General features: G+C 41.9%; 1 pseudogene; it reads right to left on the bottom strand.

Moving 5' to 3' along the window:
• Positions 1–5,702: 5,702 nt before the first annotated feature.
• On the bottom strand, positions 5,703–7,238 carry LOC121844770 (annotated as a pseudogene).
• Between the last annotated feature and the right edge of the window lie 4,905 nt (positions 7,239–12,143).

The following is a 12,143-nucleotide window of genomic DNA, read 5'->3' as shown; positions in this document are numbered from 1 at the left end:
ACAGGGAAATGGATTCCTCTACAGATGGTTAATGGGGACATCAGCTGACTAGACAGGGAAATGGATTCTTCTGGGGACATCAGCTGACTAGACAGGGAAATGGATTCCTCTACAGATGGTTAATGGGGACATCAGCTGACTAGACAGGGAAATGGATTCCTCTACAGATGGTTAATGGGGACATCAGCTGACTCTAGACAGGGAAATGGATTCCTCTACAGATGGTTAATGGGGACATCAGCTGACTAGACAGGGAAATGGATTCCTCTACAGATGGTTAATGGGGACATCAGCTGACTCTAGACAGGGAAATGGATTCCTCTACAGATGGTTAATGGGGACATCAGCTGACTAGACAGGGAAATGGATTCCTCTACAGATGGTTAATGGGGACATCAGCTGACTAGACAGGGAAATGGATTCCTCTACAGATGGTTAATGGGGACATCAGCTGACTAGACAGGGAAATGGATTCCTCTACAGATGGTTAATGGGGGCATCAGCTGACTAGACAGGGAAATGGATTCCTGTACAGATGGTTAATGGGGGCATCAGCTGACTCTAGACAGGGAAATGGATTCCTCTACAGATGGTTAATGGGGGCATCAGCTGACTACACAGGGAAATGGATTCCTCTACAGATGGTTAATGGGGACATCAGCTGACTACACAGGGAAATGGATTCCTCTACAGATGGTTAATGGGGACATCAGCTGACTAGACAGGGAAATGGATTCCTCTACAGATGGTTAATGGGGACATCAGCTGACTAGACAGGGAAATGGATTCCTCTACAGATGGTTGATGGGGGCATCAGCTGACTAGACAGGGAAATGGATTCCTCTACAGATGGTTAATGGGGACATCAGCTGACTCTAGACAGGGAAATGGATTCCTCTACAGATGGTTAATGGGGACATCAGCTGACTCTAGACAGGGAAATGGATTCCTCTACAGATGGTTAATGGGGACATCAGCTGACCCTAGACAGGGAAATGGATTCCTCTACAGATGGTTAATGGGGACATCAGCTGACTCTAGACAGGGAAATTGATTCCTCTACAGATGGTTAATGGGGACATCAGCTGACTCTAGACAGGGAAATGGATTCCTCTACAGATGGTTAATGGGGACATCAGCTGACTCTAGACAGGGAAATGGATTCCTCTACAGATGGTTGATGGGGACATCAGCTGACTCTCGACAGGGAAATGGATTCCTGTACAGATGGTTAATGGGGACATCAGCTGACTCTAGACAGGGAAATGGATTCCTCTACAGATGGTTAATGGGGACATCAGCTGACTCTAGACAGGGAAATGGATTACACTACAGATGGTTAATGGGGACATCAGCTGACTAGACAGGGAAATGGATTCCTCTACAGATGGTTAATGGGGGCATCAGCTGACTCTAGACAGGGAAATGGATTCCTGTACAGATGGTTAATGGGGGCATCAGCTGACGCTAGACAGGGAAATGGATTCCTCTACAGATGGTTAATGGGGTCATCAGCTGACTCTAGACAGGGAAATGGATTCCTCTACAGATGGTTAATGGGGACATCAGCTGACTCTAGACAGGGAAATGGATTCCTCTACAGATGGTTAATGGGGGCATCAGCTGACTCTAGACAGGGAAATGGATTCCTCTACAGATGGTTAATGGGGACATCAGCTGACTCTAGACAGGGAAATGGATTCCTGTACAGATGGTTAATGGGGACATCAGCTGACTAGACAGGGAAATGGATTTCTCTACAGATGGTTTATGGGGGCATCAGCTGACTCTAGACAGGGAAATGGATTCCTCTACAGATGGTTAATGGGGACATCAGCTGACTCTAGACAGGGAAATGGATTCCTCTACAGATGGTTAATGGGGACATCAGCTGACTCTAGACAGGGAAATGGATTACACTACAGATGGTTAATGGGGACATCAGCTGACTCTAGACAGGGAAATGGATTACACTACAGATGGTTAATGGGGACATCAGCTGACTCTAGACAGGGAAATTGATTCCTCTACAGATGGTTAATGGGGACATCAGCTGACTCTAGACAGGGAAATTGATTCCTCTACAGATGGTTAATGGGGACATCAGCTGACTCTAGACAGGGAAATGGATTCCTCTACAGATGGTTAATGGGGACATCAGCTGACTCTAGACAGGGAAATGGATTCCTGTACAGATGGTTGATGGGGACATCAGCTGACGCTAGACAGGGAAATGGATTCCTGTACAGATGGTTGATGGGGACATCAGCTGACTCTCGACAGGGAAATGGATTCCTCTACAGATGGTTGATGGGGACATCAGCTGACTCTAGACAGGGAAATGGATTCCTGTACAGATGGTTAATGGGGACATCAGCTGACTAGACAGGGAAATGGATTCCTCTATAGATGGTTTATGGGGGCATCAGCTGACTCTAGACAGGGAAATGGATTCCTCTACAGATGGTTGATGGGGACATCAGCTGACTAGACAGGGAAAGAAAAACAAATGTGTGTGTGTTTGTATGAACACATATAAATTGAGAAAGGCTGGGGGAGGAAATGTATAAATGAAGCCTGTATCTGCAGGATTGCCACAACCCACATGTAAATAAAATGTAGAGCTACAGAGAAGCATTGAGTCTTTCATCACCTGGGTTAAAGTCTTCTTCCTCGTTCCTTCTGTGGTGTCTCTACATCTGCTTCCACAGACCACACAGTAAATGATCTGCTCTGTGTGTGTGTGTGTGTGTGTGTGTGTGTGTGTGTGTGTGTGTGTGTGTGTGTGTGTGTGTGTGTGTGTGTGTGTGTGTGTGTGTGTGTGTGTGTGTGTGTGTGTGTGTGTGTGTGTGTGTGTGTGTGTGTGTGTGTGTGTGTGTGTGTGTGTGTGTGTGTGTGTGTGTGTGTGCATGTGTGTGTGTGTGTGTGTGTGTGTGTGTGTGTGCATGTGAGAGATATCAGAAACCTTATCAGATACAGACATTAACTGCATACACTGTTGCTGTTGAGCTCTGTGAGAGGAAGTGTAGAACAATTTCCTGTCAGAGTGGATTCTATAGAACACTTTCCTGTCAGAATAGATTCTATAGAACACTTTCCTGTCAGAATGGATTCTATAGAACACTTTCCTGTCAGAGTGGATTCTATAGAACACTTTCCTGTCAGAATGGATTCTATAGAACACTTTCCTGTCAGAATGGATTCTATAGAACACTTTCATGTCAGAGTGGATTCTATAGAACACTTTCCTGTCAGAATGGATTCTATAGAACACTTTCCTATCAGAATGGATTATCTAGAACACTTTCCTGTCAGAATGGATTCTATAGAACACTTTCCTGTCAGAATGGATTCTATAGAACACTTTCCTGTCAGAATGGATTCTATAGAACACTTTCCTATCAGAATGGATTCTCTAGAACACTTTCCTGTCAGAATGGATTCTCTAGAACACTTTCCTGTCAGAATGGATTCTATAGAACACTTTCCTGTCAGAATGGATTCTATAGAACACTTTCCTATCAGAATGGATTCTCTAGAACACTTTCATGTCAGAGTGGATTCTATAGAACACTTTCCTGTCAGAATGGATTCTATAGAACACTTTCCTGTCAGAATGGATTCTATAGAACACTTTCCTGTCAGAATGGATTCTCTAGAACAGTTTCCTGTCAGAATGGATTCCATAGAACACTTTCTTATCAGAGTGGATTCCATCCTGTTTCAATGCTTGACACCAACATAAAATAAACATTTATGTGGGTGTATTCTCTGTTTACCCAGAAGTTAAATCTCTTGTAGTTTGGCCTGTCTGTCCACAAGAGATAAACAGGGTGTGAAACCATGTATAACCTTCATAGTGACAGCAGTGTGTTGGGAATATGGCTCCTTTTCCCCTACTGAAAAATATCTCTCGGCTGCTCCATCAAATCCTACAATGATTATGTCATTATAATCTTTAGCCCAGATGTTTTGGTCTGTTCTAGACATGATACAAACACATTCAGGAACACATAAATACAAATATTACTTTGATATGATTTATTTTAAAATGGAAAATACAGCTATATAATAACGCAACTTATCCAGTATAGGCCTGTCAAACCAAGACAACACCAGGAGGGAGTTAGGTTCAACAGCCTGTCAAACCAAGACAACACCAGGAGGGAGTTAGGTTCAACAGCCTGTCAAACCAAGACAACACCAGGAGGGAGTTAGGTTCAACAGCCTGTCAAACCAAGACAACACCAGGAGGGAGTTAGGTTCAACAGCCTGTCAAACCAAGACAACGCCAGGAGGGAGTTAGGTTCAACAGCCTGTCAAACCAAGACAACGCCAGGAGGGAGTTAGGTTCAACAGCCTGTCAAACCAAGACAACGCCAGGAGGGAGTTAGGTTCAACAGCCTGTCAAACCAAGACAACGCCAGGAGGGAGTTAGGTTCAACAGCCTGTCAAACCAAGACAACACCAGGAGGGAGTTAGGTTCAACAACCTGTCAAACCAAGACAACGCCAGGAGGGAGTTAGGTTCAACAGCCTGTCAAACCAAGACAACACCAGGAGGGAGTTAGGTTCAACAGCCTGTCAAACCAAGACAACACCAGGAGGGAGTTAGGTTCAACAGCCTGTCAAACCAAGACAACGCCAGGAGGGAGTTAGGTTCAACAGCCTGTCAAACCAAGACAACGCCAGGAGGGAGTTAGGTTCAACAGCCTGTCAAACCAAGACAACACCAGGAGGGAGTTAGGTTCAACAGCCTGTCAAACCAAGACAACGCCAGGAGGGAGTTAGGTTCAACAGCCTGTCAAACCAAGACAACACCAGGAGGGAGTTAGGTTCAACAGCCTGTCAAACCAAGACAACACCAGGAGGGAGTTAGGTTCAACAGCCTGTCAAACCAAGACAACGCCAGGAGGGAGTTAGGTTCCACAGCCTGTCAAACCAAGACAACGCCAGGAGGGAGTTAGGTTCAACAGCCTGTCAAACCAAGACAACGCCAGGAGGGAGTTAGGTTCAACAGCCTGTCAAACCAAGACAATGCCAGGAGGGAGTTAGGTTCAACAGCCTGTCAAACCAAGACAATGCCAGGAGGGAGTTAGGTTCAACAGCCTGTCAAACCAAGACAACGCCAGGAGGGAGTTAGGTTCAACAGCCTGTCAAACCAAGACAACACCAGGAGGGAGTTAGGTTCAACAGCCTGTCAAACCAAGACAACGCCAGGAGGGAGTTAGGTTCAACAGCCTGTCAAACCAAGCTCAGAGCCAGGAGGGAGTTAGGTTCAACAGCCTGTCAAACCAAGACAACACCAGGAGGGAGTTAGGTTCAACAGCCTGTCAAACCAAGACAACGCCAGGAAGGAGTTAGGTTCAACAGCCTGTCAAACCAAGACAACACCATGAGGGAGTTAGGTTCAACAGCCTGTCAAACCAAGACAACGCCAGGAGGGAGTTAGGTTCAACAGCCTGTCAAACCAAGACAACGCCAGGAGGGAGTTAGGTTCAACAGCCTGTCAAACCAAGACAACGCCAGGAAGGAGTTAGGTTCAACAGCCTATCCACCCTCACACGCCTTGCATTGTGCTTGTTCTGGGAACATGTGTCTGGTGTGTGTAAATGTTTGTGTGGTGTATAAATGTTTTTTTGCGGTGTGTGTACGTGAGTAAATGTGTTACGTCCGTCGTTAGATGAATGAGACCAAGCAGCAAAGTGTTCATGATTTTTAATACTGAATTCCAACGAAACACAAATCCAAACGTAACGTTCTGCAGGGCTAAAAACAAGATCCCACAACTTAAGGTGGGAAAACGGGCTGCCTAAGTAGGATCCCCAATCTGTGTGTGTGTGTGTGTGTTAATGTTTGTGTGGTGTGTGTGTGTGTGTGTGTGTGTGTGTGTGTGTGTGTGTGTGTGTGTGTGTGTGTGTGTGTGTGTGTGTGTGTGTGTGTGTGTGTGTGTGTGTGTGTGTGTGTGTGTGTGTGTGTGTGTGTGTGTTAATATAAACACATTGAGAGCATTCTGTCACAACAGTCATATAACTGTATAATATAGACTGGTCTGCAACATGAAACATACCTCCATTAGACTTATATAGGCCTGGGCAAAACAACAACCAATATGTCCATACAGAATAATCCTCAGTAACCTTTAACCTTTCCCATAATCAGATGGGACATATAGAGAAGATAGAGGAGTTTTCACATTTCTGCAGGTAGTCTCTCTACCGTACAGGTGAGCATCACGTCCCAGTCCCCGGTAAAGCTACCTAGCGGCCCGGTAACGGGTTGTTCAGTCCCGGGAGAACACGTATTCGGTGTAGCTGGTCCAGATTTTGTCCTCGTTCGGGTCGCTGCTCGCGTACGCGCACGTGCCAGTGGAGCTGCAAGCCACCATGCGGAACCCGACCTCCGCGAGCCTGTCGAAAGCCTGCTCGAGAAAGTTATACTTCAGATAGTACCGGGAGGTGTACCTCTCAGGTGGTTTGTCCGGGTCTCTGCTCTCATTCAGAGTATCACCGAAAACTTCTTTGGCCAGGGACGTCTTTCCGCAAACCGTTATTCTGGCCACTCGCCTGAACTTGGCGTCCGTTTGAATATCCCTCCCGATGGTGTAGGAGCCCCGGTAACCAATGGTAATATAGCCCTGCTTCTGGAACGGGGAGCGAAGGCTCGGAGTCGGGCTGCTCACCGCGGTCGTGGTGATGCTGCTACTACCCAGAGCGCAGGCGAGAGAAGCCTCTTCCGGGTCCCCATGGGCGCACAGCTCGTCCCCGAGAGAGTTATCTTTACTCACTGCAGGTCTGAGGCGCTGTGCGAGCTCGTGCAGCTGGAAGAACTCTGCCTCCTTCTGTAACCGACCCTCTCCTTAAAGAAGTCCGGTAGAACGATGTCCCTTTCCCGCAGATAATCCAGAATATACCTGAACAGAAATCCATCCCGGTCAAAGAAGTAGCGTCCTTTGCTGTCTTTCGGTAGTTCTGTAGGGCTCTTCTGTGCGAACATAGTCCACAGGAGAGAGTTTGGGACGGAGACTAAAGTTGCATGTCGAGTTACATACACTTGCCCTCCGACGTTTAATTCTATTATATCAGAAAAGGACGACTGTTGGTTCTCACTGTGTGCCATCTCTCTCCCCCTGCGCGCCTGGGTGGAACTCCAACGGACTTGGAGAATCCAGGAAATGGAAAAATAACAACAGTACAAATGTAACGGTTTTGTTTATATGGCTGGAGTTGTGTGGGAGGAGGAGGAGGAGGAGACGGACTGAGGAGGCAGCAGAATACTGCTGAAAAGTTAACTCTTCACAGACAGAGTTTGTGACTTCCCTCAGTCAGTATGGAAGACTTCTCTTTTAGTAGAAGTAAAGCTATGAAACCACTCACGACCAGAGGTGTAAAGTAATTAAGTAAAAATACTTTAAAGTACTACTTACTGTAAGTAGTTGTTTTGGGGTATCTGTACTTTATATATATTGTTTAAAACTTTTACTTTTACTTCACTATATTCCTAAAGAAAATAATGTACTTTTTAGTCCGTACATTTTCCTTGACACCCAAAAGTACTCGTTACATTTTGAATGCTTAGCAGGACAGGACAACTGTCCAATTCACGCACTTCTCCAGAGTCATCCCCGCCGCCTCTGATCTGACAGACTCACTAAACAACACGCTTCGTTTTTTAAAATGCGTGTTGGAGTGAGTCCCTGGATATCATTAAAAAAAAAATGCTGCCGTCTGGTTGGCTTAATATAAAGAAGGTGAAATGATTTACACTTTTACTTTTGATACTGAAGTATATTTAAAACCAACTACTTTTAGACTTTTACTCAAGTAGTTTTTCACCGGGTGACTTTCACTTTCACGTGAGTCATTTTCTATGAAGGTATCTTTACTTTTACTCAATTATGACAATTGAGTTATTTTTCCACCGCTGGTCAAGACAGGGAGAGACCGACATCTAGTGGGGATTTTTTTATTTTTTAACCTTTAATTAACTAGGCAAGTCAGTTATGAACAAATTCTTATTTTCAATGACGGCCTAGGAACAGTGGGTTAACTACCTGTTCAGGGGCAGAACGACAGATTTGTACCTCATATTTCCCCACTAATTGTTATTTTGACCAATCAGATCAGATCTTTTGCCAATAATTGGGAAAAGGGTCAGAATTGGGCTGCCTGTATAAACTAAGTGATCGAGATCCTCCAATAGATAGAGGCCCTCCAAGTATTCAGTGGTTCTCAATAGATAGAGACCCTACAAGTCTTCAGTGTTCCAATAGATAGAGACCCTCCAATAGATAGAGACCCTATAATAGATAGAGACCCTATAATAGATAGAGACCCTACAATAGATAGAGACCCTATAATAGATAGAGACCCTACAATAGATAGAGACCCTATAATAGATAGAGACCCTATAATAGATAGAGACCCTATAATAGATAGAGACCCTACAATAGATAGAGACCCGACAAGACAACAGTGGTTCAATAGATAGAGACCCTACAAGACAACAGTGGTTCAGTAGATAGAGACCCTACAAGTCTTCAATCGATAGAGACCCTCCAAGTCTTCAATAGATAGAGACCCTCCAAGTCTTCAATAGATAGAGACCCTCCAAGTCTTCAATAGATAGAGACCCTCCAAGTCTTCAATAGATAGAGACCCTACAATAGATAGAGACCCTACAATAGATAGAGACCCTACAATAGATAGAGACCCTACAAGACAACAGTGGTTCAATAGATAGAGGCCCTCCAACAGATAGAGGCCCTCCAATAGATAGAGGCCCTCCAAGACAACAGTGGTTCAATAGATAGAGACCCTCCAATAGATAGAGGCCCTCCAATAGATAGAGGTCCTCCAATAGATAGAGGCCCTACAATAGATAGAGACCCTCCAATAGATAGAGACCCTCCAATAGATAGAGGCCCTCCAATAGATAGAGGCCCTACAATAGATAGAGGCCCTACAATAGATAGAGACCCTCCAATAGATAGAGACCCTACAATAGATAGAGGCCCTACAATACAATGATAGAGACCCTACAATAGATAGAGACCCTCCAATAGATAGAGACCCTACAATAGATAGAGGCCCTACAATAGATAGAGACCCTACAATAGATAGAGACCCTCCAATAGATAGAGACCCTACAATAGATAGAGGCCCTACAATAGATAGAGACCCTCCAATAGATAGAGGCCCTCCAATAGATAGAGGCCCTCCAATAGATAGAGGCCCTCAATAGATAGAGGCCCTCCAAGACAACAGTGGTTCAATAGATAGAGGCCCTCCAATAGATAGAGGTCCTCCAATAGATAGAGGCCCTCCAAGACAACAGTGGTTCAATAGATAGAGGCCCTCCAATAGATAGAGGCCCTACAAGACAACAGTGGTTCAATAGATAGAGGCCCTCCAATAGATAGAGGCCCTACAAGACAACAGTGGTTCAATAGATAGAGGCCCTCCAATAGATAGAGGCCCTACAAGACAACAGTGGTTCAATAGATAGAGACCCTACAATAGATAGAGACCCTCCAATAGATAGAGACCCTACAATAGATAGAGACCCTACAATAGATAGAGACCCTACAATAGATAGAGACCCTACAATAGATAGAGACCCTACAAGACAACAGTGGTTCTCAATAGATAGAGACCCTACAGATAATTGAACAAGAGTGACATCTAGTGTACAATGTAGAAAAATTGCAGATCGGACCATGACTTGAGCACGTCTTAATTCTTATCACGTATCCCCAGTGGAGAGAGAGCAGTAGCGCAGGCTATCTTCAGTAAGAGACTGAACAGAGACTCCTAGACAGTCCCGATAGTGGTCCTCTGAGAACATGATCTAAGGACCATTGACTTTAAAGAGCGGCCCCAGATCAGATGACCCAGGGGGCACCACTGAGATAATAACCCTGGAGTGGAAATAGTCCTCTTAGGATCACTGGACTGTATAGTTCCTAAATGGCTCTAAACAGCTGTTTTATTTATTGACTCTTTAGCTATACATATGCAACACTTGGATTTATGACAGACAGATGGTTCAACCAGCCAGTGGGAGCTGTTGTATGTCAGCTGATTATTGGAGAGGAGCAGTCACAGCATTTCAAATGAAATCTGCTATCTTATGGGGAAAATAGAACGGAACTGAATAGAATACAACAGAATAGAATACAACAGAATAGAATACAACAGAATAGAATACAACAGAATAGAATACAACAGAATAGAATAGAACAGAATAGAATACAACAGAATAGAACAGAACAGAATAGAATACAACAGAATAGAATACAACAGAATAGAATACAACAGAATAGAATACAACAGAATAGAATAGAACAGAATAGAACAGAATATAATAGAATACAACAGAATAGAATAGAATACAACAGAATAGAATAGAATACAACAGAATAGAACAGAATAGAATACAACAGAATAGAATACAACAGAATATAATACAACAGAATAGAATACAACAGAATAGAATACAACAGAATAGAATACAACAGAATAGAATACAACAGAATAGAATACAACAGAATAGAATACAACAGAATAGAATAGAATACAACAGAATAGAATACAACAGAATAGAATACAACAGAATAGAATACAACAGAATAGAATAGAATACAACAGAATAGAATACAACAGAATAGAATACAACAGAATAGAATACAACAGAATAGAATACAACAGAATAGAATACAACAGAATAGAATACAACAGAATAGAATACAACAGAATAGAATACAACAGAATAGAATACAACAGAATAGAATAGAATACAACAGAATAGAATACAACAGAATAGAATACAACAGAATAGAATACAACAGAATAGAATAGAATACAACAGAATAGAATACAACAGAATAGAATACAACAGAATAGAATACAACAGAATAGAATACAACAGAATAGAATACAACAGAATAGAATACAACAGAATAGAATAGAATACAACAGAATAGAATACAACAGAATAGAATACAACAGAATAGAATACAACAGAATAGAATACAACAGAATATAATACAACAGAATAGAATACAACAGAATAGAATAGAATACAACAGAATAGAATACAACAGAATAGAATACAACAGAATAGAATACAACAGAATAGAATACAACAGAATAGAATACAACAGAATAGAATAGAATACAACAGAATAGAATACAACAGAATAGAATAGAATACAACAGAATAGAATACAACAGAATAGAATACAACAGAATAGAATAGAATACAACAGAATAGAATACAACAGAATAGAATACAACAGAATAGAATACAACAGAATAGAATACAACAGAATAGAATACAACAGAATAGAATACAACAGAATAGAATACAACAGAATAGAATACAACAGAATAGAATACAACAGAATAGAATAGAATACAACAGAATAGAATACAACAGAATAGAATACAACAGAATAGAATACAACAGAATAGAATACAACAGAATAGAATACAACAGAATAGAATACAACAGAATAGAATACAACAGAATAGAATACAACAGAATAGAATACAACAGAATAGAATACAACAGAATAGAATAGAATACAACAGAATAGAATACAACAGAATAGAATAGAATACAACAGAATAGAATACAACAGAATAGAATACAACAGAATAGAATACAACAGAATAGAATACAACAGAATAGAATACAACAGAATAGAATAGAATACAACAGAATAGAATACAACAGAATAGAATACAACAGAATAGAATACAACAGAATAGAATAGAATACAACAGAATAGAATACAACAGAATAGAATACAACAGAATAGAATACAACAGAATAGAATACAACAGAATAGAATACAACAGAATAGAATAGAATACAACAGAATAGAATACAACAGAATAGAATACAACAGAATAGAATACAACAGAATAGAATACAACAGAATAGAATAGAATACAACAGAATAGAATACAACAGAATAGAATACAACAGAATAGAATACAACAGAATAGAATACAACAGAATAGAATACAACAGAATAGAATACAACTGAATAGAATACAACAGAATAGAATAGAATACAACAGAATAGAACAGAATAGAATAGAATACAACAGAATAGAACTGTTGTATTCTATTCTA

Source organism: Oncorhynchus tshawytscha, unplaced genomic scaffold, assembly GCF_018296145.1.
Source record: "Oncorhynchus tshawytscha isolate Ot180627B unplaced genomic scaffold, Otsh_v2.0 Un_contig_2333_pilon_pilon, whole genome shotgun sequence".
Lineage (NCBI taxonomy): Eukaryota > Metazoa > Chordata > Actinopteri > Salmoniformes > Salmonidae > Oncorhynchus > Oncorhynchus tshawytscha.
Note: the sequence above shows the minus strand (reverse complement) of the source record. Positions and strands in the feature narration are given on the sequence as shown.